We start from the raw sequence: 27,769 nt of genomic DNA, 5'->3' as shown, positions 1-27,769 counted from the left end.
ATAAACTCCCAAAGTTTATCAATCAGCAGCGCACTCATAGATCCACACCCAGTTTATAGGAGGAAGATCAGTACCGACTGCCAATAGAGCTCTCAGAGTGGGAGAGGCGGAAGCAACAGCGACCGAACAAATCTGGATCTCATTCTTAACACAGACCGGTAGATCCACCTGTGAAGTTACACTGCACTTTGAAAGCAGGGACGGTAATGTGTTCTGACAAGGCATCGGGGGGTCTAATCGCTTCTTAGTGGCGATCCATTGGGGCAAGGGCTTCTCAGAGAGGGGAGCGGGCATTCAGAGGGTATCAGAGAGTATATTGAGATCTCGCAGAGGGGAAGGACTGCCAGAGGGTATCAGAGAATGTAAGGACGCTCAGGGCGTGTCAGTGGGTGAGGGGCACTCAGCGGGTACCAGAGAGTGCAAAGGGCGCTGACATGGTTCAAAGAGGATCATGGACTCTCTGAGGATATCACAGAAGATGAGCAGCTCATGGAGAATCAAAGAGGGTAAGGTGGGCTCAGGAGGTATCAGAGAGGCGAATGGATCCAGAGTTGGCATCTTCTAAATATTACACTTCCTAAAAATCAACATTTTTAATAACAGCAAAAATGAAAACTATTGAAACGGTATCTGCCGTGTCCCATGTGGAGGGAATGAGAAGATAGTATCGGGAGGGGCTGGATATTTGGCAACGCTCACGGTTTCCTTTCACACAGCTCAGTGTTTTGTCTGTTTATATAACTGGATTTCGTGAACTGGAGATAAGAGGTTGCACTTTGAACCTTTCATCACCAACTGTGAAAAATAGAACACAAAACGCCCAAGCTGTGGTTTAAACCCACGACCCTGAGATTAGGAATTTCGTGCTTTACCGACTGAGCGAGCCGGGCCAGCGGCAGGGCTCCTTCTCATCCTATTATTGCAGAGAGGCAGGTGGTGACGTTGGTGTTGGGGTTCAGTTTGTCCGACAATGCCAAGGTGGCTGAATCTGAACACCCACTTCTCATTCTCGAGTCAATCTGATGACTTTTACCAGTCGTCCAGCCCCGCATGAGCAGGAGAGGAACATCGGGACAGGAAAAGACCATTCAGCCCCTCGAACCTGCTGTCTCATTCAATTTGATCATGAGATGATCAGTAATTCATGTCTGTTTCCCCGCCTTGGACTCATATCCCTTGGTAACCGAAACGGAAAAAGATCTATCAATATCAGATTTGAAAATTTGATTTGAGCCACAATCCACATCCTTTGGGATGAGAGATTTCCAGCTTTCGGCTGTATTTTGTTTGCGAAAGTGATTCCTGATTTCTTGCATGATTAGTCCAGCTCCAATTTCATTTTGGATTCGGCAAACAGAGAGAGAGAAAAAGGCCGCCTTAACCGGAGATTGATCCTTTAACGATCTCTCACAAAGCAACTGAAAACTGTCGGAATGTGAATACCATTTCACTTCTCCAAAATAAAGGGAGTGACATTCATTGTGGAAACAGTCTGATGTCGCTCACTGTAGAAATATCCATGTCAGTGTGATTCAGTCTGAAGGAGCTCGCCTGCAACCTTCGAACCTTCTCTGTCAAGACGTATTCCGACTTCGTTCAAGGCAACCTCGTTTTTTTTGGATATTTTTCAGATGCCTGTAATCCAACCGCAGAATAAATTGTGGAAAATCAGACGCACGAAGCTGGCAATGTTTACGGTACATTTTCTGGCAGATAAGACACACATTCGAACCCAAGAAATGCGAGACAATGAATGTTAAGGTAAAAGGTTGCTTTAGCGTCCCCGGCTGAGTTCGAAGCACCAACCTTTTAGTTGACTGCCAGAACGCGCGAACCAGTTGCGCCACAGAGACAGAGTTTGCTATTGCGCAAGGACGAATTCACAGAGCTGAAGCTTCAGGTTGCCGCGCTCAATGTAACAGCTTTCTTCCAATCAGTTTACTTTTCCAAAATAAAGGGTGTGCAGCTTGCACGAGTCAAAATCTGTGCTGTATTATTTCTGAAAATTAAACTTACCTTGCCATTAAACACCTGTATGTTGAAAGACTCAGTCCGCTCGTGGAAGAGAGGATTGATTTTTGAGCTGTGATTCGCCATTCTCTGTTCCAGTAATATTCAGGTTTGCTGAAAATGAGATGAGATGAAATGAGCAGGACAAACCAGCAGGTCTGTGACACTACACGGTGGCTAAAAAGTTGTCTCTTGCAATTACAGTGAAGCGGACGAAAATTTTCACTCTTAAACCAGTAATTATTATGTTAAGAAAAAATGTGGCCGAGAAAGACTCGATTTCAGCGCGGTGACACTGGGCCAGAGTAAAGTTCAGTTAATGCGATTGCCGAGTGGTGAGAGGTTGGATTTGGAACTCCTGTGCGGCTGCGCTGCACATTGTCCAGATCTGTTTGGAGAGAAATATTACCTTCAATTCATCACTTACAGGGACAGTTTGATTCTAAGTTTCTTTTCCCCGGTGCTTGGTGAGATTTCAGAAATAAACGCGACCCGTGCTTAACCCAAACTCGTCACTAACACATTGACCGACACAAGGCGGCCACACTCTGCACTTCACCGAGATGAAAGCCGACAGCGATTTCTCGTCGATTCCAATGGCGAAAAAAAGTCATTCAATGAAAGTGCAGGTCATTGAGGTGCCTTTAAATTCCTGATTGTTTACAAAGAACTTCTTCCCAAAGCGTTTGAGATACACGTGGGGCGATTTGGGGACTTCTTCTCCCTCTTTGCAAAAGTTTCATCCGCAGCACAAGATCAAAAGTCGAGGGCAAAATTAAACGATTTGCTCAAATTTGAGATCCAGAGAACCAGAATATAGAGCAAGGTTCTGTTTATTGAGAAAAAGCAGATGAAACATTCATTCCGGAACGATACAGAATCCTATCAGCTCTAAAGGCAACGGTTACCCCGTGTTTTGAACACGCAGCCTTCTGGTGACGCAGGAAGAAACGCAGATGGTAGCAGGAAATTGAAAAGTGGGAATTGATAGATTAAGTGTGTGGACAAAACTGTGGCAAATAGTGTTCAATGTGGGGGAGACCGAGGTCATACACTTTAAATCTAAGAAAGATAAATCAGAGTATTTTCTAAATGGTGAGAAACTCGGTGCTGTGGAGGAGCAGAGAGATTTAGGGGTCCAAGTACAGAAATCGCTGCAGGTACAAAAATTAATTAAACAGCCTAATGTGCCGTTGGTACGGCCGGTTAACTCGTTTGCAAAGAGTATACTGTAACATAATGATCACGGACTCGATTCTTGTAATTTACTTTATTTATTTCGCGTTTTTGTAACTTTTGAAATCGAAGCTTTAAAAAGAAAATCAACAGAAAAATTCACGGGGACCGTTTTTGAATTAAATCCGTTGTAACTTTGCCCCTGGGCAGGATAAACACGTCTTTATTTTGATTTGTCTTTCTCCAATTTGCAGATAAACGTTTAACTCGCGGCCTGTTCCCATTAATGATCATCAGCAGCAACAGACAGACAGAGCGGGTCTGACCGCCCCGAGATGTTTAAAATGGAACAGTTTCGGACAAATCAAATAGTCACCTGGCACCGAGAGAGACAAAACCAAGAGAAAAAGGCAGAAGGCAACAGTGAAATAACAGCCAAATACAAACGATATAAATAATTCCCATCCTTGATGTCTCTCTATTCAATCCCCAATCCTTCAGTGGCGGGAATTAAATTTCACTGCAAATGAATCCGAGAATCGAAGCAAGGAAGAAGAAAGAAAACAAACAAAAACTGCCGAAACTCGGGATTGAACCAAGGACCTTCAGATCTTCAGTCTAACGCTCTCCCAACTGAGCTACTTCGGCTCTGCACGCAACGATTACTTTGTGTTATTGTCGTGGAAGAAAATATAACCCCAGGAGGAATTGCCCCTCCTGTTCATTCCACAATTCATATATAAACATCGTACTCGTAGAGATACACCCACAGTTCATATATAAACATCGTTGTCATACGTAAACTACCAAAGTTTATAAATCAACAGCGCACTCATACATCCACACCCAGTTTGTGGGAGGAAGATCGGTACCGACCGCCGATCGAGCTCTCAGAGGCGGAAGCAGCAGCGACCGATCAAACTCTTGATCTCATCCTTAACACAGACCGGTAGATCCACCTGTGAAGTTACACCGCACTTTGATAGCAGGGACGGTAATTGCTTCTGAGAAGGCCTCAGGGCGTCTAATCGCTTCTTAGTGGCGATCCATTGTGGCAAGGGCATCTCAGAGAGGGGAAGGTACTATCAGAGGGCATCAGAGAGTGTAAGGGGGCTCAAAGAGGAGAGCGGGCAGTCAGATGGCATCAGAGAGTGTTTTAAGATCTGAGAGAGGGGAAGGACTGCCGAGTATGGGAGAGTGTAAGGCGGCTCAGGGCGCATCTGTGTGAGGGGCAATCAATAGGTATCAGAGCAGGTGAATGGCGCTGACAAGGTTCAAAGTGGATCATGGACTCTCTGAGGTTATCGGAGAAGGTAAGAGACAGAGCGTATCAGCGATGATAAGGAGCGCAGGGAGAATCAAACAGGGTAAGTGGAGATCAGGAGGTCTCAGAGAGGCGAATTGTTCCAGAGTTGGCATCTCCTAAATATTACATTTTCAGACCTTCAACATTTTTAATAACAGCAAAAAATGAATCCGATTGAACCGATAACATGTCCGTGTCCCATGTGGAGGGAACGAGGAGGTCGAATCGGGAGGGAGTGGATATTTGGCAACGCTCACGGTTTCCTTTCACGCAGCTCAGGGTTGTGTCTGGTTCGAATCTGGAGACAAGAGGTTGCACTTTGAAACTTTTATCACACAGTGTGAAAAGTAGAACACATATCGCCCAACGTGGGGCTCGAACCAACGACCCTGAGATTAAGAGTCATGCTCTCCCGACTGCGCTTGCCGTGCCGACTGCCGAAATTCTTCCCATCCTATTATTGCAGAGACAGCTGTTGGCTTTGCTGCAGGAGTTCAGTTCGTTCCACAATCTCAGGGTATCTGCTTCTGAACTCCCGTTTTTTCATTCTGGAGCGAGTCTGATGTCTTCTACCATTCGTCCAGCCCCGCGCTGAGCAGTATCGGAACATCGGGACAAGAGAAGGCCATTCGGCCCCTCGAACCTGCTGCCCCATTCAATTAGATCATGAGTTGATCTGCAATTCATCTCTGTTTATCCGTCTTGGACTCATATTCCTTGGTACCCGAATCGAAAAACGATCTGTCAATATCAGACTTCAAATTATGAATTGAACCACAATCCACATCCTTTGGGATGAGAGAGTTCCAGCTTTCGGCCGTATTTTGTTTGCTAAAGTGATTCCTGATTTCTTGCATGATTAGTCCAGCTCCAATTTCATTTTGGATTCGGCCAACAGAGAGAGAGAAAAAGGCCGTCTTCACCGGAGATTGATCCTTTAGCGATCTCTCACAAATCAACTGAAACCAGTCGGAATGTGAATACCATTTCACTTTTCCAAAATAAAGGGAGTGACATTCATTGTGGAAACAGTCTGATGTCGCTCACTGCAGAAATATCCACGTCAGTGTGAAGGAGCTCGCTTGCAAACTTCGAACCTTCTCTGTCAAGAAGTATTCCGACTTCGTTCAAGCCAACCTCGTTTTTTTCGATATTTTTCATATGCCTGTTATCCAACCGCAGAATAAATGGTGGAAAATCAGACGCACTCAGCTGGCAATGCTTGCGGTACATTTTCTGGCAGACAAGACACACATTCGAACCCAAGAATTTGCGAGACAATGAACGTGAAGGTAAAAGGTTGCCTTCGTGTCCTCTAACGACCAACTTTTCAGTTCGCAGCGAAACGCGCTAACCAATTGCGCCACAGAAACAGAACTTGCAAATGTTCAAGGACAAATTCATCGAGCTGACGCTTCGGGTTGCCGCACTCAATGTAACAGCTTTCTTCCAATCAGTTTACTTTTCCAAAATAAAATGTGTGCAGCTTGCACGAGTCAAAATCTGTGCTGTATTATTTCTGAAAATTAAACTCACCTTTCCATTAAACACCTGTATGTTGAAAGACTCAGTCCGCTCGTGGAAGAGAGGATTGATTTTTGAGCTGTGATTCGCCATTCTCTGTTCCAGTAATATTCAGGTTTGCGGAAAATGAGATGAGATGAAATGAGCAGGACAAACCAGCAGGTCTGTGACACTACACGGTGTCTACAAAGTTGTCTCTTGCACTTACAGTGAAGTGGACGACAATTTTCACTCTTAAACCAGTAATTATTGTGTTAAGAAAAAATGTGGCCGTGAAAGACTCGATTTCAGCGCGGTGACACGGGCCAGAGTAAAGTTCAGTTAATGCGATTGCCGAGTGGCGAGAGGGTGGATTTGTAACTCCTGTGCGGCTGCGCTGCACATTGTCCAGATCTGTTTGGAGCGATATTCCCTTCAATTCATCACTGACAGGGACAGTTTGATTCTAAGTTTCTTTTTCCCGTTGCTTGGTAAGATTTCAGAAATAAACGCGACCCGTGCTTAACCCAAACTCGTCACTAACACGTTGACCGATACAAGGCGGCCACACTCTCCACTTCAGTGAGATGAAAGCCGACAGCGATTTCTCGTCGATTCCAATGGCGAAAAAAAGTCATTCAATGAAAGTGCAGGTCATTGAGGTGCCTTTAAATTCCTGATTGTTTGCACAGAACTTCTTCCCAAAGCGTTTGAGATACACGTGGGGCGATTTGGGGACTTCTTCTCTCTCTTTGCAAAAGTTTCATCCGCAGCAGAAGATCAAAAGTCGAGGGCAAAATGAAACGATTTGATCAAATTTGAGATCCAGAGAACCAGAATTTAGAGCAAGGTTCTGTTTATTGAGAAAAAGCAGATGAAACATTCATTCCGGAACGATACAGAACCCTATCAGCTCTAAAGGCAACGGTTACCCCGTGTTTTGAACACGCAGCCTTCTGGTGACGCAGGAAGAAACGCAGATGGCAGCAGGAAATTGAAAAGTGGGAATTGATAGATTAAGTGTGTGGACAAAACTGTGGCAAATAGTGTTCAATGTGGGGGAGACCGAGGTCATACACTTTAAATCTAAGAAAGATAAATCAGAGTATTTTCTAAATGGTGAGAAACTCGGTGCTGTGGAGGAGCAGAGAGATTTAGGGGTCCAAGTACAGAAATCGCTGCAGGTACAAAAATTTATTAAACAGCCTAATGTGCCGTTGGTACGGCCGGTTAACTCGTTTGCAAAGAGTATACTGTAACATAATGATCACGGACTCGATTCTTGTAATTTACTTTATTTATTTCGCGTTTTTGTAACTTTTGAAATCGAAGCTTTAAAAAGAAAATCAACAGAAAAATTCACGGGGACCGTTTTTGAATTACATCCGTTGTAACTTTGCCCCTGGGCAGGATAAACACGTCTTTCTTTTGATTTGTCTTTCTCCAATTTGCAGATAAACGTTTAACTCGCGGCCTGTTCCCATTAATGATCATCAGCAGCAACAGACAGACAGAGCGGGTCTGACCGCCCCGAGATGTGGAAAATGGAACAGTTTCGGACAAATCAAATAGTCACCTGGCACCGAGAGAGACAAAACCAAGAGAAAAAGGCAGAAGGTAACAGTGAAATAACAGCCAAATACAAACGATATAAATAATTCCCATCCTTGATGTCTCTCTATTCAATCCCCAATCCTTCAGTGGCGGGAATTAAATTTCACTGCAAATAAATCCGAGAATCGAAGCAAGGACACAAACAAAAACTGCCGAAACTCGGGATGGAACCAAGGACCTTCAGATCTTCAGTCTAACGCTCTCCCAACTGAGCTATTTCGGCTCTGTACCCAACGATTACTTTGTGTTATTGTCGTGGAAGAAAATATAACCCCAGGAGGAATTGCCCCTCCTGTTCATTCCACAATTCATATATAAACATCGTACTCGTAGAGATACACCCACAGTTCATATATAGACATCGTTGTCATAAGTAAACTACCAAAGTTTATAAATCAACAGCGCACTCATACATCCACACCCAGTTTGTGGGAGGAAGATCGGTACCGACCGCCGATCGAGCTCTCAGAGGCGGAAGCAGCGGCGACCGATCAAACTCTTGATCTCATCCTTAACACAGACCGGTAGATCCACCTGTGAAGTTACACCGCACTTTGATAGCAGGGACGGTAATTGCTTCTGAGAAGGCCTCAGGGCGTCTAATCGCTTCTTAGTGGCGATCCATTGTGGCAAGCGCATCTCAGAGAGGGGAAGGTACTATCAGAGGGCATCAGAGAGTGTAAGGGGGCTCAAAGAGGAGAGCGTGCAGTCAGATGGCATCAGAGAGTGTTTTTAAGATCTGAGAGAGGGGAAGGACTGCCCAGTATGGGAGAGTGTAAGGCGGCTCAGGGCGCATCTGTGTAAGGGGCAATCAATAGGTATCAGAGCAGGTGAATGGCGCTGACAAGGTTCAAAGTGAATCATGGACTCTCTGAGGGTATCGGAGAAGGTAAGAGACAGAGCGTATCAGCGATGATAAGGAGCACAGAGAGAATCAAATGGGGTAAGGGGGGATCAGGAGGTATCAGAGAGGCGAATTGTTCCAGCGTTGGCATCTCCTAAATATTACATTTTCTGACCTTCAACATTTTTAATAACAACAAAAAGTGAATCCAATTGAACCGATAACCTGTCCGTGTCCCATGTGGAGGGAACGAGAAGGTAGAATCGATCGGGAGTGGATATTTGGCAACGCTCACGGTTTCCTTTCACACAGCTCAGGGTTGTGCCTGTTTCGAATCTGGAGACAAGAGGTTGCACTTTAAAAATTTTATCACCGAGTGTGAAAAGTAGAACACAAATCGCCCAACGTGGGGCTCGAACCCACGACCCTGAGATTAAGAGTCTCATGCTCTACCGACTGAGCTAGCCGGGCCGACTGCTCAAATTCTTCCCATCTGATCATTGCAGAGAGACAACTGTTGGCTTTGCTGCAGGAGTTCAGTTCGTTCCACAATCTCAGGGTATCGACTTCTGAACACCCGTTTTTTCATTCTGGAGATAGTCTGATGTCTTTTACCATTCGTCCAGCTCCGGGCTGAGCAGTATCGGAACATCGGGACAAGAGAAGGCCATTCAGCCCCTCGAACCTGCTGCCCCATTCAATTGGATCATGAGTTGATCTGCAATTCATCTCTGTTTCTCCGTCTTGGCCTCATATTCCTTGGTACCCGAATCGAAAAACGATCTGTCAATATCAGACTTCAAATTATGAATTGAACCACAATCCACATCCTTTGGGATGAGAGAGTTACAGCTTTCGGCCGGATTTTGTTTGCTAAAGTGATTCCTGATTTCTTGCATGATTCGTCCAGCTCCAATTTCATTTTGGATTCGGCCAACAGAGAGAGAGGAAAAGGCCGTCTTCACCGGAGATTGATCCTTTAGCGATCTCTCACAAATCAACTGAAACCAGTCGGAATGTGAATACCATTTCACTTTTCCAAAATAAAGGGAGTGACATTCATTGTGGAAACAGTCTGATGTCGCTCACTGCAGAAATATCCATGTCAGTGTGAAGGAGCTCGCTTGCAACCTTCGAACCTTCTCTGTCAAGAAGTATTCCGACTTCGTTCAAGCCAACCTCGTTTTTTTGGATATTTTTCATATGCCTGTTATCCAACCGCAGAATAAATGGTGGAAAATCAGACGCACTCAGCTGGCAATGCTTGCGGTACATTTTCTGGCAGACAAGACACACATTCGAACCCAAGAATTTGCGAGACAATGAAAGATAAGGTAAAAGGTTGCCTTCGTCTCCTCTAACGACCAACTTTTCAGTTCGCAGCGAAACGCGTGAACCAATTGCGCCACAGAAACAAAACTTGCAAATGTTCAAGGACTAATTCACAGAGCTGAAGCTTCAGGTTGCCGCACTCAATGTAACAGCTTTCTTCCAATCAGTTTAATTTTCCAAAATAAAATGTGTCCAGCTTGCACGAGTCAAAATCTGTGCTGTATTATTTCTGAAAATTAAACTCACCTTTCCATTAAACACCTGTATGTTGAAAGACTCAGTCCGCTCGTGGAAGAGAGGATTGATTTTTGAGCTGTGATTCGCCATTCTCTGTTCCAGTAATATTCAGGTTTGCGGAAAATGAGATGAGATGAAATGAGCAGGACAAACCAGCAGGTCTGTGACACTACACGGTGTCTACAAAGTTGTCTCTTGCACTTACAGTGAAGTGGACGACAATTTTCACTCTTAAACCAGTAATTATTATGTTAAGAAAAAATGTGGCCGTGAAAGACTCGATTTCAGCGCGGTGACACGGGCCAGAGTAAAGTTCATTTAATGCGATTGCCGAGTGGTGAGAGGGTGGATTTGGAACTCCTGTGCGGCTGCGCTGCGCATTGTCCAGATCTGTTTGGAGCGATATTCCCTTCAATTCATCACTTACAGGGACAGTTTGATTCTAAGTTTCTTTTCCCCGGTGCTTGGTGAGATTTCAGAAATAAACGCGACCCGTGCTTAACCCAAACTCGTCACTAACACATTGACCGATACAAGGCGGCCACACTCTCCACTTCAGTGAGATAAAAGCCGACAGCGATTTCACGTCGATTCCAATGTCGAAAAAAACTCATTCAATGAAAGTGCAGGTCATTGAGGTGCCTTTAAATTCCTGATTGTTTACACAGAACTTCTTCCCAAAGCGTTTGAGATACACGTGGGGCGATTTAGGGACTTCTTCTCCCTCTTTGCAAAAGTTTCATCCGCAGCACAAGATCAAAAGTCGAGGGCAAAATGAAACGATTTGCTGAAATTTGAGAACCAGAGAACCAGAATTTAGAGCAAGGTTCTGTTTATTGAGAAAAAGCAGATGAAACATTCATTCCGGAACGCTGCAGAATCCTATTAGCTCTAAAGGCAACGGTTACCCCGTGTTTTGAACACCCAGCCTTCTGGTGACGCAGGAAGTCACGAAGATGGTAGCAGGAAATTGAAAAGTGGGAATTGATAGATTAAGTGTGTGGACAAAACTGTGGCAAATAGAGTTCAATGTGGGGAAGACCGAGGTCACACACTTTAAATCTAAGAAAGATAAATCAGAATATTTTCTAAATGGTGAGAAACTCGGTGCTGTGGAGGAGCAGAGAGATTTAGGGGTCAAAGTACAGAAATCGCTGCAGGTACAAAAATTAATTAAACAGCCGAATGTGCCGTTGGTACGGCCGGTTAACTCGTTTCGATTCTTGTCATTTACTTTATTTATTTCGCGTTTTTGTAACTTTTGAAATCGAAGCTTTAAAAAGAAAATCCACAGAAAAATTCACGGGGACCGTTTTTGAATTACATCCGTTGTAACTTTGCCCCTGGGCAGGATAAACACGTCTTTCTTTTTATTTGTCTTTCTCCAATTTGCAGATAAACGTTTGACTCGCGGCCTGTTCCCATCAATGATCATCAGCAGCAACAGACAGACAGAGCGGGTCTGACCGCCCCGAGATGTGGAAAATGGATCAGTTTCGGACAAATCAAATAGTCACCTGGCACCGAGAGAGACAAAACCAAGAGAAAAAGGCAGAAGGTAACAGTGAAATAACAGCCAAATACAAACGATATAAATATTTCCCATCCTTGATGTCTCTCTATTCAATCCCCAATCCGACAGTTGCGGGAATTAAATTTCACTGCAAATCAATCCGAGAATCGAAGCACGGAAGAAGAAAGTAAACAACCAAAAACTGCCGAAACTCGGGATTGAACCAAGGACCTTCAGATCTTCAGTCCAACGCTCTCCCAACTGAGCTATTTCGACTCTACACCCAACGATTACTTTGTGTTATTGTCGTGGAAGAAAATATAACCCCAGGAGGAATTGCCCCTCCTGTTCATTCCACAATTCATATATAAACATCGTACTCATAGAGATACACCCACAGTTCATATATAAACATCGTTGTCATACGTAAACTACCAAAGTTTATAAATCAACAGTTCACTCATACATCCACACCCAGTTTATGGGAGGAAGATCGGTCCCGACCGCCGATCGAGCTCTCAGAGGCGGAAGCAGCAGCGACCGATCAAACACTTGATTTCATCCTGAACACAGACCGGAAGATCCACCTGTGAAGTTACACCGCACTTTGATAGCAGGGACGGTAATTGGTTCTGAGAAGGCCTCAGGGCGTCTAATCGCTTCTTCGTGGCGATCCATTGGGGCAAGGGCATCTCAGAGAGGGGAAGTTACTATCAGAGGGCATCAGAGAGTGTAAGGGGGCTCAAAGAGGAGAGCGGGCAGTCAGATGGCATCAGAGAGCGTATTAAGATCTGAGAGAGGGTAGGACTGCCGAGTATGGGAGAGTGTAAGGGGGTTCAGGGCGCATCTGTGTAAGGGACACTCAGTATTTATCAGAGCAGGTGAATGGCGCTGACAAGGTTCAAAGTGGATCATGGACTCTCTGAGGGTATCGGAGAAGGGAAGAGACAGAGCGTATCAGCGATGATAAGGAGCACAGGGAGAATCAAATCGGGTAAGGGGGGATCAGGAGGTATCAGAGAGGCGAATTGTTGCAGCGTTGGCATCTCCTAAATATTACATTTTCTGACCTTCAACATTTTTAATAACAACAAAATGTGAATCCAATTGAACCGATAACCTGTCCGTGTCCCATGTGGAGGGAACGAGAAGGTAGAATCGGGAGGGAGTGGAGATTTGGCAACGCTCACGCTTTCCTTTCACACAGCTCAGGGTTGTGCCTGTTTCGAATCTGGAGACAAGAGGTTGCACTTTAAAAATGTTATCACCGAGTGTGAAAAGTGGAACACAAATCGCCCAAGGTGGGGCTCGAACTCACGACCCTGAGATTAAGAGTCTCATGCTCTCCCGACTGAGCGAGCCGGTCCGACTGCTGAAATTCTTCCCATCTTATTACTGCAGAGAGACAGCTGTTGGCTTTGCTGCAGGAGTTCAGTTCGTTCCACAATTTCAGGGTATCTGCTTCTGAACACCCGTTTTTACATTCTGGAGTTAGTCTGATGTCTTTTACCATTCATCCAGCCCCGCGCTGAGCAGCATAGGAACATCGGGACAAGAGAAGGCCATTCAGCCCCTCGAACCTGCTGCCCCATTCAATTAGATCATGAGTTGATCTGCAATTCATCTCTGTTTCTCCGTCTTGGCCTCATATTCCTTGGTACCCGAATCGAAAAACGATCTATCAATATCAGACTTCAAATTATGAATTGAACCACAATCCACATCCTTTGGGATGAGAGAGTTCCAGCTTTCGACCGTATTTTGTTTGCTAAAGTGATTCCTGATTTCTTGCATGATTGGTCCAGCTCCAATTTCATTTTGGATTCGGCCAACAGAGAGAGATAAAAAGGCCGTCTTAACCGGAGATTGATCCTTTGACGATCTCTTACAAATCAACTGAAACCAGTCGGAATGTGAATACCATTTCACTTTTCCAAAATAAAGGGAGTGACATTCATTGTGGAAACAGTCTGATGTCGCTCACTGCAGAAATATCCACGTCAGTGTGAAGGAGCTCGCTTGCAACCTTCGAAGCTTCTCTGTCAAGAAGTATTCCGACTTCGTTCAAGCCAACCTCGTTTTTTTGGATATTTTTCATATGCCTGTTATCCAACCGCAGAATAAATGGTGGAAAATCAGACGCACTCAGCTGGCAATGTTTGCGGTACATTTTCTGGCAGACAAGACACACATTGGAACCCAAGAAATGCGAGACAATGAATGTTAAGGTAAAAGGTTGCCCTTTGCGTCCTCTCGTGGGTTCGAACGACCAACTTTTCAGTTCGCAGCTCAACGCGTGAACCAATTGCGCCACAGAAATAGAACTTGCAAATGTTCAAGGACTAATTCATCGAGCTGACCCTTCAGGTTGCCGCACTCAATGGAACAGCTTTCTTCCAATCAGTTCACTTTTCCAAAATAAAATGTGTGCAGCTTGCACGAGTCAAAATCTGTGCTGTATTATTTCTGAAAATTAAACTCACCTTGCCATTAAACACCTGTATGTTGAAAGACGCAGTCCGCTCGTGGAAGAGAGGATTGATTTTTGAGCAGTGATTCGCCAATCTCTGATCCAGTGATATTCAGGTTTGCTGAAAATGAGATGAGATTAAATGAGCGGGACAAACCAGCAGGTCTGTGACACTACACCGTGTCTGCAAAGTTGTCTCTTGCACTTACAGTGAAGTGGACGACAATTTTCACTCTTAAACCAGTAATTATTATGTTAAGAAAAAATGTGGCTGAGAAAGACTCGATTTCAGCGCGGTGACACGGGCCAGAGCAAAGTTCAGTTAATGCGATTGCCGAGTGGTGAGAGGGTGGATTTGTAACTCCTGTGCGGCTGCGCTGCACATTGTCCAGATCTGTTTGGAGCGATATTCCCTTCAATTCATCACTTGCAGGGACAGTTTGATTCTAAGTTTCATTTCCCCGGCGTTTGGTGAGATTTCAGAAATAAACGCGACCCGTGCTTAACCCAAACTCGTCACTAACACGTTGACCGATACAAGGCGGCCACACTCTCCACTTCCGTGAGATGAAAGCCGACAGCGATTTCACGTCGATTCCAATGGCGAAAAAAACTCATTCAATGCAAGTGCAGGTCATTGAGGTGCCTTTAAATTCCTGATTGTTTACACAGAACTTCTTCCCAAAGCGTTTGAGATACACGTGGGGCGATTTGAGGACTTCTTCTCCCTCTTTGCAAAAGTTTCATCCGCAGCACAAGATCAAAAGTCGAGGGCAAAATGAAACGATTTGCTGAAATTTGAGAACCAGAGAACCAGAATTTAGAGCAAGGTTCTGTTTATTGAGAAAAAGCAGATGAAACATTCATTCCGGAACGATACAGAATCCTATCAGCTCTAAAGGCAACGGTTCCCCCGTGTTTTGAACACGCAGTCTTCTGGTGAGGCAGGAAGTAACGCAGATGGTAGCAGGAAATTGAAAAGTGGGAATTGATAGATTAAGTGTGTGGACAAAACTGTGGCAAATAGAGTTCAATGTGGGGGAGACCGAGGTCATACTGCTGTGGAGGAGCAGAGAGATTTAGGGGTCCAAGTACAGAAATCGCTGCAGGTACAAAAAATAATTAAACAGCCTAATGTGCCGTTTGTACGGCCGGTCAACTCGTTTGCAAACAGTATACTGTAACATAATGATCACGGACTCGATTCTTGTAATTTACTTTATTTATTTCGCGTTTTTGTAACTTTTGAAATCGAAGCTTTGCAAAGAACATCCACAGAAAAATTCACTGTGACCGTTTTTTGAATGTCATCCGTTGTAACTTTGCCCCTGGGCAGGATAAACACGTATTTCTTTTTATTTGTCTTTCTCCAATTTGCAGATAAACGTTTAACTCGCGGCCTGTTCCCATTAATGATCATCAGCAGCAACAGACAGACAGAGCGGGTCTGACCGCCCCGAGATGTGAAAAATGGATCAGTTTAGGACAAATCAAATAGTCACCTGGCACCGAGAGAGACAAAACCAAGAGAAAAAGGCAGAAGGTAACAGTGAAATAACAGCCAAATACAAACGATAGAATTATTTCCCATCCTTGATGTCTTTCTATTCAATCCCTAATCCTTCAGTGGCGGGAATTAAATTTCACTGTAAATCAATCCGAGAATCGAAGCAAAGAAACAACCGAAACTCAAGATTGAATCAAGGACCATTCAGATATTCAGTCTAACGCTCTCCCAACTGAGCTATTTCGGCTCTACAGCACACCCTAACTTTGTGTTATTGTCATGGAAGAAAATATAACGCCGGGAGGAAATGCCCCTCCTGTTCATTCCACAATTCATATTTTAACATCATACTCATAGAGATACACCCACAGTTCATATATAAACACCGCACTCATAGAGATACACCCACAGTTTATATATAAACATCGCTGTCATACGTAAACTACCAAAGTTTATAAATCAACAGCGCACTCATACATCCACACCCAGTTTGTGGGAGGAAGATCGGTACCGACCGCCGATAGAGCTCTCAGAGGCGGAAGCAGCAGCGACCGATCAAACTCTGGATCTCATCCTTAACACAGACCGGTAGATCCACCTGTGAAGTTGCACCGTACTTTGATAGCAGGGACGGTAATGGGTTCTGAGAAGGCCTCAGGGCGTCTAATCGCTTCTTAGTGGCGATCCATTGGGTCAAGGGCATATCAGATAGGGGAAGGGACAGTCATTGGGCATCAGAGCGTGCAAGGAGGCTCAGAGACGGGAGCGGGCAGTCAGAGGGTATCAGAGAGCATATTGAGATCTCACAGAGGGCAAGGACTGCCAAAGGGTATCAGAGAGTGTAATGACTCTCAGGGCGTATCAGTGGGTGAGGACTGCGGGTATCAGAGAGTGTAAAGGGCGCTGACAAGGTTGAAAGAGGATAATGGACTCTCTGAGGGTATCAGAGAAGATAAGGAGATCAGGGAGAATCAATGATGGTAAGTCGGTATCAGGAGGTATCAGAGAGGCGAATGGATCCAGAGTTGCCATCTTCTAAATATTACACATCCTAACTATCAACATTTTGAATAACAGCAAAAATGAAACCGATTGAAACGGTATCGGGCGTGTCCCGTGTGGAGGGAATGAGAAGATAGTATCAGGAGGGATTGGATATTTGGCAACGCTCACGGTTTCCTTTCACACAGCTCAGTGTTGTGTCTGTTTATATTACTGGATTTCTTGAACTGGAGATAAGAGGTTGCACTTTGAACCTTTCATCACCCACTGTGAAAAATCGAACTCAAAATCCCCAATATTTGTTTTAATCCCAATACCCTGAGGTTAGGAATTTCGTGCTTTACCGACTGAGCTAGCCGGGCCAGCGGCAGGGCTCCTTCTCATCCTATTATTGCAGAGAGGCAGGTGGTGACGTTGCTGTCGGGGTTCAGTTTGTTCGACAATCCCAAGGTGGCTGAATCTGAACACCCGATTTTCATTCTGGAGTCAAGTCTGATGCCTCTTACCAGTCGTCCAGCCCCGCACTGAGCCGGAGTGTAACACCGGCAGAGGAGAAGACCATTCAGCCCCTCGAGCCTGCTGTCCCATTCAATTAGATCATGAGGTGGTCAGTAATTCATCTCTGTTTCCCCGCCTTTGACTCATATCCCTTGGTAACCGAACCAGAAAAAGATCTATCAATATCAGACTTGAAAATTTGATTTGAGCCTCAATCCACATCCTTTGGGATGAGAGAGTTCCAGCTTCCGGCCGTATTTTGTTTGCGAAAGTGATTCCTGATTTCTTGCCTGATTTGTCCAGCTCCAATTTCATTTTGGATTCTCCCAACAGAGATAGAGAGATAAAAAGGCCGCCTTTACCGGAGATTGATACTTTGAAGATCTCTCACAAATCATCTGAAACATGTCGGAATGTGAATGCCATTTTACTTTTCCAAAATAAAGGGAGTGTCATTCATTGTGGAAACAAGAAGTAATCCGAATTCTTTCGAGCCAATTTCGTTTTTTTTGAATATTTTTCAGACAGCAGATTAAATGGTGGAAAATTAGACGCACTCAGCTGGCAATGTTCACGGTATAGATTCATAGAATCATAGAAGTTTACAACATGGAAACAGGCCCTTCGGCCCAACATGTCCATGTCGCCCAGTTTATACCACGAAGCTCGTCCCAATTGCCTGCACTTGGCCCATATCCCTCTATACCCATCTTACCCATGTCACTGTCCAAATGCTTTTTAAGAGACAAAATTGTACCCGCCTCTGCTACTGCCTCTGGCAGCTCGTTCCAGACACTCACCACCCTTTGAGTGAAAAAATTGCCCCTCTGGATCCTTTTGTATCTCTCCCCTCTCACCTTAAATCTATGTCCCCTCGTTATAGACTCCCCTACCTTTGGGAAAATGATATTGACTATCTACCTTATCTATGCCCCTCATTATTTTATAGACTTCTATAAGATCACCCCTAAACCTCCTGCTCCCCAGGGAAAAAAGTCTCAGTCCATCCAACCTCTCCCTATAAGTCAAACCATCAAGTCCCGGTAGCATCCTAGTAAATCTTTTCTGCACTCTTTCTAGTTTAATAATATCCTTTCTATAATAGGGTGACCAGAACTGTACACAGTACTCCAAGTGTGGCCTTACTAATGTCTTGTACAATTTCAACAAGACATCCCAACTCCTGTATTCAATGTTCTGACCAATGAAACCAAGCATGCTGAATGCCTTCTTCACCACCCTATCCACCTGTGACTCCACTTTCAAGGAGCTATGAACCTGTACTCCTAGATCTCTTTGTTCTATAACTCTCCCCAACGCCCTACCATTAACGGAGTAGGTCCTGGCCCGATTCGATCTCCCAAAATGCATCACCTCACATTTATCTAAATTAAACTCCATCTGCCATTCATCGGCCCACTGGCCCAATTTATCAAGATCCTGTTGCAATAATAGATAACCTTCTTCACTGTCCACAATGCCACCAATCTTGGTGTCATCTGCAAACTTACTAACCGTGCCTCCTAAATTCTCATCCAAATCATTAATATAAATAACAAATACAGCGGACCCAGCACCGATCCCTGAGGCACACCGCTGGACACAGACCTCCAGTTTGAAAAACAACTCTCGACAACCACCCTCTGTCTTCTGTCGTCAATCCAATTTTGTATCCAATTGGCTACCTCACCTTGGATCCCGTGAGATTTAACCTTATGTAACAACCTACCATGCGGTACCTTGTCAAAGGCTTTGCTAAAGTCCATGTAGACCACGTCTACTGCACAGCCCTCATCTATCTTCTTGGTTACCCCTTCAAAAAACTCAACCAAATTCGTGAGACATGATTTTCCACTCACAAAACCATGCTGACTGTTCCTAATCAGTCCCTGCCTCTCCAAATGCCTGCAGATCCTGTCTCTCAGAATACCCTCCAACAACTTACCCACTACAGATGTCAGGCTCACCGGTCTGTAGTTCCCAGGCTTTTCCCTGCCGCCCTTCTTAAACAAAGGCACAACATTTGCTGCCCTCCAATCTTCAGGCACCTCACCTGTATATTTTCGTTCAGACAGGACACACATTCGAATGCTGGAAACGCGAGTCATTGAATGTTCAGGTGAAAGTTACTACCCAGCGTCCACCGGGTGGAGCTTGAACCAACAACCTTTCAGTTAACAGCCGAACGCGCGAAACAATTGCGCCACAGAAACACAACTTTGTAGTTGCTGAAGGACTAATTTACCGAGCTAAAGCTTCAGCTTGCCGCGATTAATATAACAGCTGTCTCACTATCAGTTTAATGTTCCAAAATAAAGGGTGTGCAGCTTGCATGAGTGAAAATCTGTGCTGTATTATTTCTGCACATGAAGCCAACCTTGCCATTAACCACCGTATGTTGGAAGACTCAGCCCCCTCGTGGTGCAGAGGATTGACCTTTTGAGCTGTGATTCGCCATTCTATATTCCAGTAATATTCAGGTTTGCTGAAAATGAGATGAGATGAAATGAGCAGGTCCAAGGAGCAGCTCTGTGACACGACACGGTGTCAACAAAGTTGTCGCTTGCACTTACAGTGAAGCGGACCGTAGTCTTCACTATTAAACCAGTAACTAAGATGTTAAAAAAAATGTTTTCGTGAAATACTTGATTTCAGCGTGGCGATACTGGGCCGGAGTAAAGTTGTGATTGCCGAGTGGCGAGAGGGTGGATTTGGGACTCCTGTGCGGCTGCGCTGCTCATTGTCCAGATCTGCTTGGAGCGATATTCACTTCAATTCATCACTGTCCGGGACAGTTTGATTCGAAGTTTCTTTTCCCTGTTGCTTGGTGAGATTTCAAAAATAAACACGACCCGTGCTCACCCCAAACTCGTCACTTACACGCTGACAGATACAAGGCGGTCACACTCTTCACTTCAGTGAGATGAAAGCCGAGAGGCGAACAAAACTCATTCAATGAAAGTGCAGGTCATTGAGGGGCCTTTAAAGTCCTGATTGGTTGCACTGAACTTCTTCCCAAAGCGTTTCCGATTCACGTGTAGCGATTTGGCGAATTATTTCCCTCTTTGCAAAAGTTTCAACTGCAGGTCATGATCAAAAGTCAAGGGCAGAATGAGACGTCTTCCTGAAATTTGGGAACCAAGGAAGCAGACTTTAGAGCAAGGTTTTGTTTATTGAGAAAAAGCAGATAAAACATTCAATCCGCAACGATCCAGAATCCGATCAGCTCGAGAAGTAACGGTTACCCCGTGATTTGAACACGCAGCCTTCTGGTGACGCAATAAGTCATGTCGATGGAAGCAGGACGTTGAAAAGTGGGAATTAATCGATTAAGTGAGTGGGCAAAACTGCGGCAAATAGAGTTCAATGTGGGGGAGAGCGAGGTGATCCACTTTAAATCTAATAAAGATAAATCAGGCTATTTTCTAAATGGTGAGAAAAAAAGGAACTGTGGAGGAGCAGAGAGATTTCGGGGTCCAATGCAGAAATCGCTACCAACCAGCATACAGGTACAACAATTAATTAAACAGCCGTTCGGACCGCCGGTTCGCTCATTTGCAAAGAGTATGCCGTAATGTCATGATCACGGATTCCATTCTTGTAATATACTTTATTTATTTCGGGTTTTTGTAACTTTTAAAATGCAAGCCTTGCAAACAGGTCCACAGACAAATTCACGGGGACAGTGTTATTGTAACTTTGCCCATGGGCCGGAGAAACATGTCTTTCTTTTTATTTTTCTTTCTCCGGTTTGCAGAGAACCGTTCAACTCGCGGCCTGTTCCCATTAATGATCAGCAGCAGCAACAGACAGACAGAGCGGGTCTGACCGCCCCGAGATGTGGAAAAGGCATCGGTTTTGGACAAATGCATCAAATGAAATTGTCCCCCGGGAGAGAGAAAACAAGATAAAAAGGCAGAAGGTAACAGAGAAATAAAAACTAAATCAAGACGAGAAAATATTTCCCATCCTTGATGCCTCTCTATTTGATCCCCAATCCTTCAGTGGCGGGTATTAAATTTCACTGTAATTGAATGCGAGAATCGAAGCAAGGAAGAAGAAACTCAACAACCAAAAACTGCCGAAACTTGGGATTGAACCAAGGATCTTTAGATCTTCAGTCCAACGCTCTCCCAATTGAACTATTTCGGCTGTTTATCAAAATGTCCCTTTACGTCATTGTCTTGGAAGAAAACATAACCCCAGGAGGAATTCCAACTCCTGCTTATTCCGCAATTCATAAAAAACATCGCACTCACATGTACACACCCCCATTTCGTATATAAACATCGCACTCATATATACACACCCGCAATTCAGATATAAACATCACACTCAGATATAAACACCCACATTTCAAAAATAAACATCGCACTCATGCTTCCACACCCACAGTTCATATACAAACATCACACTCATAAATACACACCCACAGTTCATATACAAACATCACACTCATATATACACACCTACAGCTCATCTCCAAACATCACGCTCATATATACACGCCCACAGTTCATAAACAAACATCGCACTAATATATACACACCCACAGTTCATGTATAAATATCACCCTCATATATACACACCCATTGTTCATATTTAAACATCACACTCATATATACACACACAGTTCATATATAAACATCGCACTCATATATACATCCCCACAGTTCATATATAAATATCACACTCATACATACACACCCACAGTTCATATATAAATATCACCCTCATATAAACACACCCACAGTTCATATAAAAACATCACACTCATATATACACACCCACAGTTCATATTTAAACATCACACTCATATATACACACCCATAGTTCATATATAAATATCACCCTCATATATACACACCCACAGTTCATATATAAACATCGCACTCATATATAAACACCCATTGTTCATATTTAAACATCACACTCATATATACACACCCAGTTCATATATAAACATCGCACTCATATATACACACACCCACAGTTCATAAACAAACATAACACTCATATATACACACCCACAGTTCATATATAAATATCACACTTATATATACACACCCACAGTTCATATATAAACATCGCACTAATATATACACACACAGTTCATGTATAAATATCACCCTCATATATACACACCCATTGTTCATATTTAAACATCACACTCATATATACACACACAGTTCATATATAAACATCACACTCATATATAGACTCCCACAGTTCATATATAAATATCACACTCATATATGCACACACAGTTCATATATAAACATCACACTCATATATAGACTCACACAGTTCATATATAAATATCACACTCATATTTACAAACGCAGTTCATACATAAACATCGCACTCATATATAGACTCCCACAGTTCATATATAAATATCACACTCATATATACACACCCATAGTTCATTTTCTAAATATCACCCTCATAGAAACACACCCACAGTTCATATATAAACATCACACTCATATATAAACACCCATTGTTCATATTTAAACATCACACTCATATAGACACACACAGTTCATATATAAACATTGCGCTCATATATAGACTCCCACAGTTCATATGTGAATATCACATTCATATATGCACTCCCACACTTTATAAAATAACAGCGCCCTCTCACGACACGTCCTGTTTTGTATTTTCAGCGTTAAATTTGCTGAAGTCTGGCAAAGGGGGCGAAATGTCGGTCCTGCCGGTGAATGCTACTTCGACGGATGTGTCGGTGTCCAGGGGATTGGAAAGCTTCTGTGCCACACGAAGTGTCTGAAAGGCCCGGATACACATGAAGATCATCAGCGCGGTGTCCACACCTCGTGCTGCAATGTTAGCGAGCCTGACATCAACTTAAAAGGGGGCTTGTTGCAAACACCTTGTCGTCTCAGTTTCTTTTTGCACAGAACTGAACCTCAATCGTTCAAAATGCAATGTTTTCTTTGCTGTTTCACAATAAACAATATCTTATAATAAAGTTTCGCTCATTGGTTCCGCAGTGTCAGAGGGAGAATTGTCCTAAACTCCTCATTTAATTCATTGTTTATTCAGAATCAGCCCACGATTGACACAGAGAGATAAACACAGGAAGAGATACAGATTATCGGTAAACACAGCAAAAGATACAGAGTATCGGTAAACAAAGCGAGAGATACAGAGTATCGGTAAACACAGCGAGAGATACAGAGTATCGGTAAACACAGCGGGAGATACAGAGTATCGGTAAACACAGCGAGATACAGTGTATCGGTAATACACAGCGAGAGATACAGAGTATCGGTAAACACAGCGGGAGATACAGAGTATCGGTAAACACAGCGAGATACAGTGTATCGGTAAACACAGCGAGAGATACAGAGTATCCGTGAACACAGCGAGAGATACAGAGTATCGGTAAACACAGCGAGAGATACAGAGTATTGGTAAACACAGCGGTAGATACAGAGTATCGGTAAACACAGCGAGATACAGTGTATCGGTAAACACAGCGAAATGGACAAGAAAAATAGAAAAATACAAACTGCCTCAAACGCTAACAGACAGTGAGAGGTGGATATCAGGAAGAGGAGGTGGGGTCGTTGCAGCTTAATTTGTATCATCAATTTGCAAAAGCTGGGCAAATTGCCTTTTTCGTCACAAGAGGTCCTCGGTTCGATTCCCAGGAGTGCCTTTTTATTCAATCTGATATTTACCCCATTTCTGAATTAAACAACAAAGTAACACAGGCCGTATTTGTATTAATTCCGGAGCCAACAAGGAAAGGACTGCTGAACTGTAACGCGGAAGTTCTCGTTCTTTGTACAGACGGACCTCTCACTGAAGCAGCAAGCACTTTGAGCTTGACAAATCACAGAATCGTTGGAGTTTGGAAGGATGCCATTCGGCCCATCGAGTCAGTGCCGTCTCTTTGGAAGAGCAATCTAGTTAGTCCGATTCCCTCTCTCTTTCCCCGTAGCCCTGCATTTTTTTCCCTTCTACTATTTATCCAATTCCCTTTTGAAATCCACGATTGAATCTGTTTCCGCCATCCTTTCAGGCAGTGCATTCCAGATCAGAACTTCTCGCTGCTTTTTTTTTTCCTGATGTCGCCTTTGTTTTTTTGCCAATCACCTTAAATCTGTGCTCTCTGGTTCCCGATCCTTCCGCCAATGGGAACAGTTTCTCTCTATTTACTTTATCTAAACCCGTCATAATTTTGAACACTTCCATCAAATCTTCTCTCAAACTTTTCTGTTCTCAGGAGAACAACCCGAGCTTCTCCAGTCTATTCGCGGAACTGAAGTCCCTCATCCCTGGAACCATTTCTGCACCTTCTTTTCTGCATCTTTTCTGCACCCTCTCTAAGGCCTTCACATCCTTCCGAAACTGCGGTGCCCCGAATTGGACATAATGCTCAAGTTGTGGCTGAACCAGTGTTTTATAAAGGTTTAACATAACTTCCTTGCTTTTGTCCTCGATGCCTCTATCTGTAGAGCCCCAGATTCCGTATCCTTTTTAACCGCTTTCTCAATCTCTCCTGCCACCTTCAAAGATTTGTGCACAGATACCACCAGGTCGCATTTCCTGCACCCCCTTTAGAATTGTACCATTTCGTTTATTTTGCATCTCCTCGTTCTTCCTTCCAAAATGTATCATTTCGCATTTCTCTGCATTAAATGTTATCTGCTATGTGTCCGTCCATTCCACCAGACTGTCTATGTCATCTTGGAGACTATTACTGTCCTCCTCACTGTTTACTGCGCTTCTAAGTCTTGTGTTATCTGCAATTTGAAATTGTGCCCTGTACACCCAAGTCCAATTCATTAATATATATCAAAAAAAAGCAGCCATCCTAGTACCGACCCCTGGGGAGCACCACTGTCCACCTCCCTGCAGTCCAAAAAACAACCGTTTACCACTACACTCTGTTTCCCGTCAGTTAGCCAATTCGCATCCATGGTGCCACTGCCCCTGTTTGTTCCGATGGCTTCAATTTTGCTGACAAGCTTATTACTGGACTATTCCAATGGTCTCCTGGCTCATCTCCCATCTTCGACCCTCCATAAAACTGAGCTCATCCAAAACTCTGCTGCCCGTATCCTAACGCTCTACAAGTTCCGTTCTCCCATCTCCCCTGTGATCACTAACCTACATTGGCTCCCAGTCCGGGAAAGCCTCGATTTTAAAATGCTCATCCATGTTTTCAAATCCCTCCATCTCTTCACCTATCCCGATCCCTGCAACCTCCTCCAGACCTACAATTCTCATCCTTCTTTTCAAATGCCTCTATGGCCTCGCCCCTCCCTATCTCTGCAACCTCCTCCAGCCCTACAATTCTCATCCATCTTTTCAAATGCCTCTATGGCCTCGCCCCACCCTATCTCTGCAACCTCCTCCAGCCCTACAATTCTCATCCTTCTTTTCAAATGCCTCTATGGCCTCGCCCCTCCCTGTCTCTGTAACCTCCTCCAGCCCTACAAACCTCCGAGATCTTAGCGCTCCTCCAATTCTTCCTTCTTTTGCATCCCCGATTTTAATTGCTCCACCATTGGCGGCCGTGCCTTCAGCTGCCTCGGCCCTAAGGTCTGGAATTCCCTCCCTAAACCTCTCGGCCTCTCTACCTCTCTCTCCTCGTTTAAGACGCTCCTTAAAACCTACCTCTTCAACCAAGCTTTTGTTCATCTGTCCTAATACCGCCTTATGTGGCTCAGTATGAAATTTTGTTTGATAATCTCTCCTGTGAGTCGCCTTGGGTCGTTTCACTACGTTAAAGGACCGAAATAAATGCAAGTTTTTGTACTTGTTGTTGTTCTTGTTGTTGTTGTTTTGTCGCACTTCATCAACCGCATTGCCCTCATCAACTCTCTCTATTACCTCATCAAGAAACTTAATCAAGTTAGTGAAACACGATTGGCCTTTAACAAATCCATGCTGGCTTTCCTTTATTAATCCACACTTGCCCAAGTGACTATTCATTTTGGCCCGGATCATCGTTTATAAAAGCTTCCCCACCACCGAGTTTAATGTTACTGGAGTGTAGTTGTTGGGTTTATCCTTACACTCTTTTTTAACAAGGATCTAACATTTGTAAACATCCAGTCCTCTGGCATCACCCCTGCATCTAAGGCGGATTGGAAGATTATGACCAGGACCTCTGAAATTTCCACCCTTCCACTCCCTCAGCAACTTTGAAAGCATCCCATCCGGTCCGGGTGAATTATCAACTTTAAGCATAGCCAGCCTTTCAAGTGTCTCCTCTGTATCAATTTTCACCACATCCAGTGTCTCAACTACCTCCCTTTTTACTGTGACTTTGGCAGCATCTTCTTCCTTGGTAGAGACAGATGCAAAGTACTCTTTCAGTGCCTCAGTCACGCTTTATGCCTCCATGCGTAGATCTCCTTTTTGGTCCCTAATCGGCCACACCCGTCCTCTTATGAACCTTTCATTATTTAAATGCCTGTGGAAGACTTTTGTATTACCTTTTATGTTAGCCGACAATCTATGTTCATGCTCTCTCTTTGCCCCTCTTATTTACTTTTTCACGGTACTTCCTATATTCAGCCTGGTTCTCACTTGTATTGTCAAACTGATAACTGTCATAAACCCCCTTTATCTGCTTCATTTGACCCCCTATCTCTTTCGTCATCGAGGGAGCTCAGGCTTTAGATGCCCTACCTTCCCCCCTATTGGGAATCTACCTAATCTGTACCCGAAACATCTCCTCCTTAAAGGCTACCCATTGTTCGATTATATTTTAGCCTGCCAATCTTTGATCCCAATTTACACGGGCCAGGTACGTTCTCAACCCATTAAAATTGGCCCTTCTCCTGATAAGTACTTTACTCGAGATATCTCCTTCTCCTTTTCCATAACTAATCTAAATCTTATGATACTATGATCACCGTTCCCTAAATATGACACTGACACTTGCTCCACTTGACCCACCTCATTCTCCAGAACCAGATCCACCAATGCCTCCTTCCTCGTATCATTATGTGTTAATATTAACACCTGTGACGTATTTGTATATTCGTTACATTTAATGTAAGATATTTGACATGCGCATGTGTCCAAAACATGTTTTGAGGATATTGCTCTGGAGGGCTTATTTTACAAACTTCTTTACCGACAACCAGCAACCCATCTCCATTAAAGGTTGCGAAGCGAAGCTGATTTCAGTGCAGTTTTCGGCGTTCAGGATTTGTCCGCAATGTGCAATTCGTAGAAACTCAGTTAAAACACATCAAATATCAATGAGAATGTCAGGCACAGGACAGTTGGGATGGAAACGTCTCTTATAATAATTACAAAGTGTAATAGATTATGAAGTGAAAAAGCCAATCTAATCTCTCAGTCTCTCTCTGTCACTTTCTCGGTGAGTGAACGTAAACCAGCAGAAGAAGCTAAAACAAAGAACTGAGCAGTTTTGTTTGTTTCATTTTCCTTCGAGCGAGTAAAGTTGAAGAGAATGATTTCTGATTTCTGCTGGACAAATAACTGGAATGAGCAGTGTATCTGGTTCCCATTGTACCCAGTGAAACATCCACGTTCATATCTCACATTAACACTGATACCTTCCTTCGTTACGAATTATAGGAAACTTTTGGGAAGGTTCAATCACACTTCAGAAGTCCAGAAGCGCAATGGAAGGTGGACACCTCATGGTGACGTCACCGACAGGCGAGTGATGTTTGCAGTTTTACCTGGAGCTGTAAATGTATAAACTCCTTCAAATGTACAAACTCCCCTCACCA

General features: G+C 43.9%; 5 non-coding genes across 5 annotated transcripts; all 5 read right to left on the bottom strand.

Annotated features, from left to right (window-relative positions):
- Window positions 1-3,761: 3,761 nt before the first annotated feature.
- On the bottom strand, window positions 3,762-3,834 carry trnaf-gaa (transfer RNA phenylalanine (anticodon GAA)). Its single transcript has one exon. It is a non-coding gene; the product is annotated as a tRNA-Phe (tRNA).
- A 3,925-nt stretch (window positions 3,835-7,759) lies between these two features.
- trnaf-gaa (transfer RNA phenylalanine (anticodon GAA)) lies at window positions 7,760-7,832 on the bottom strand. Its single transcript has one exon. It is a non-coding gene; the product is annotated as a tRNA-Phe (tRNA).
- A 1,019-nt stretch (window positions 7,833-8,851) lies between these two features.
- Window positions 8,852-8,924, bottom strand: trnak-cuu (transfer RNA lysine (anticodon CUU)). Its single transcript has one exon. It is a non-coding gene; the product is annotated as a tRNA-Lys (tRNA).
- A 2,814-nt stretch (window positions 8,925-11,738) lies between these two features.
- Window positions 11,739-11,811, bottom strand: trnaf-gaa (transfer RNA phenylalanine (anticodon GAA)). Its single transcript has one exon. It is a non-coding gene; the product is annotated as a tRNA-Phe (tRNA).
- A 9,280-nt stretch (window positions 11,812-21,091) lies between these two features.
- Window positions 21,092-21,164, bottom strand: trnaf-gaa (transfer RNA phenylalanine (anticodon GAA)). The gene has a single exon. It is a non-coding gene; the product is annotated as a tRNA-Phe (tRNA).
- Window positions 21,165-27,769: the final 6,605 nt, after the last annotated feature.

This window comes from Heptranchias perlo, chromosome 20 (assembly GCF_035084215.1).
Source record: "Heptranchias perlo isolate sHepPer1 chromosome 20, sHepPer1.hap1, whole genome shotgun sequence".
In the NCBI taxonomy this organism is placed as follows: Eukaryota; Metazoa; Chordata; class Chondrichthyes; order Hexanchiformes; family Hexanchidae; genus Heptranchias; species Heptranchias perlo.
Note: the sequence above shows the minus strand (reverse complement) of the source record. Positions and strands in the feature narration are given on the sequence as shown.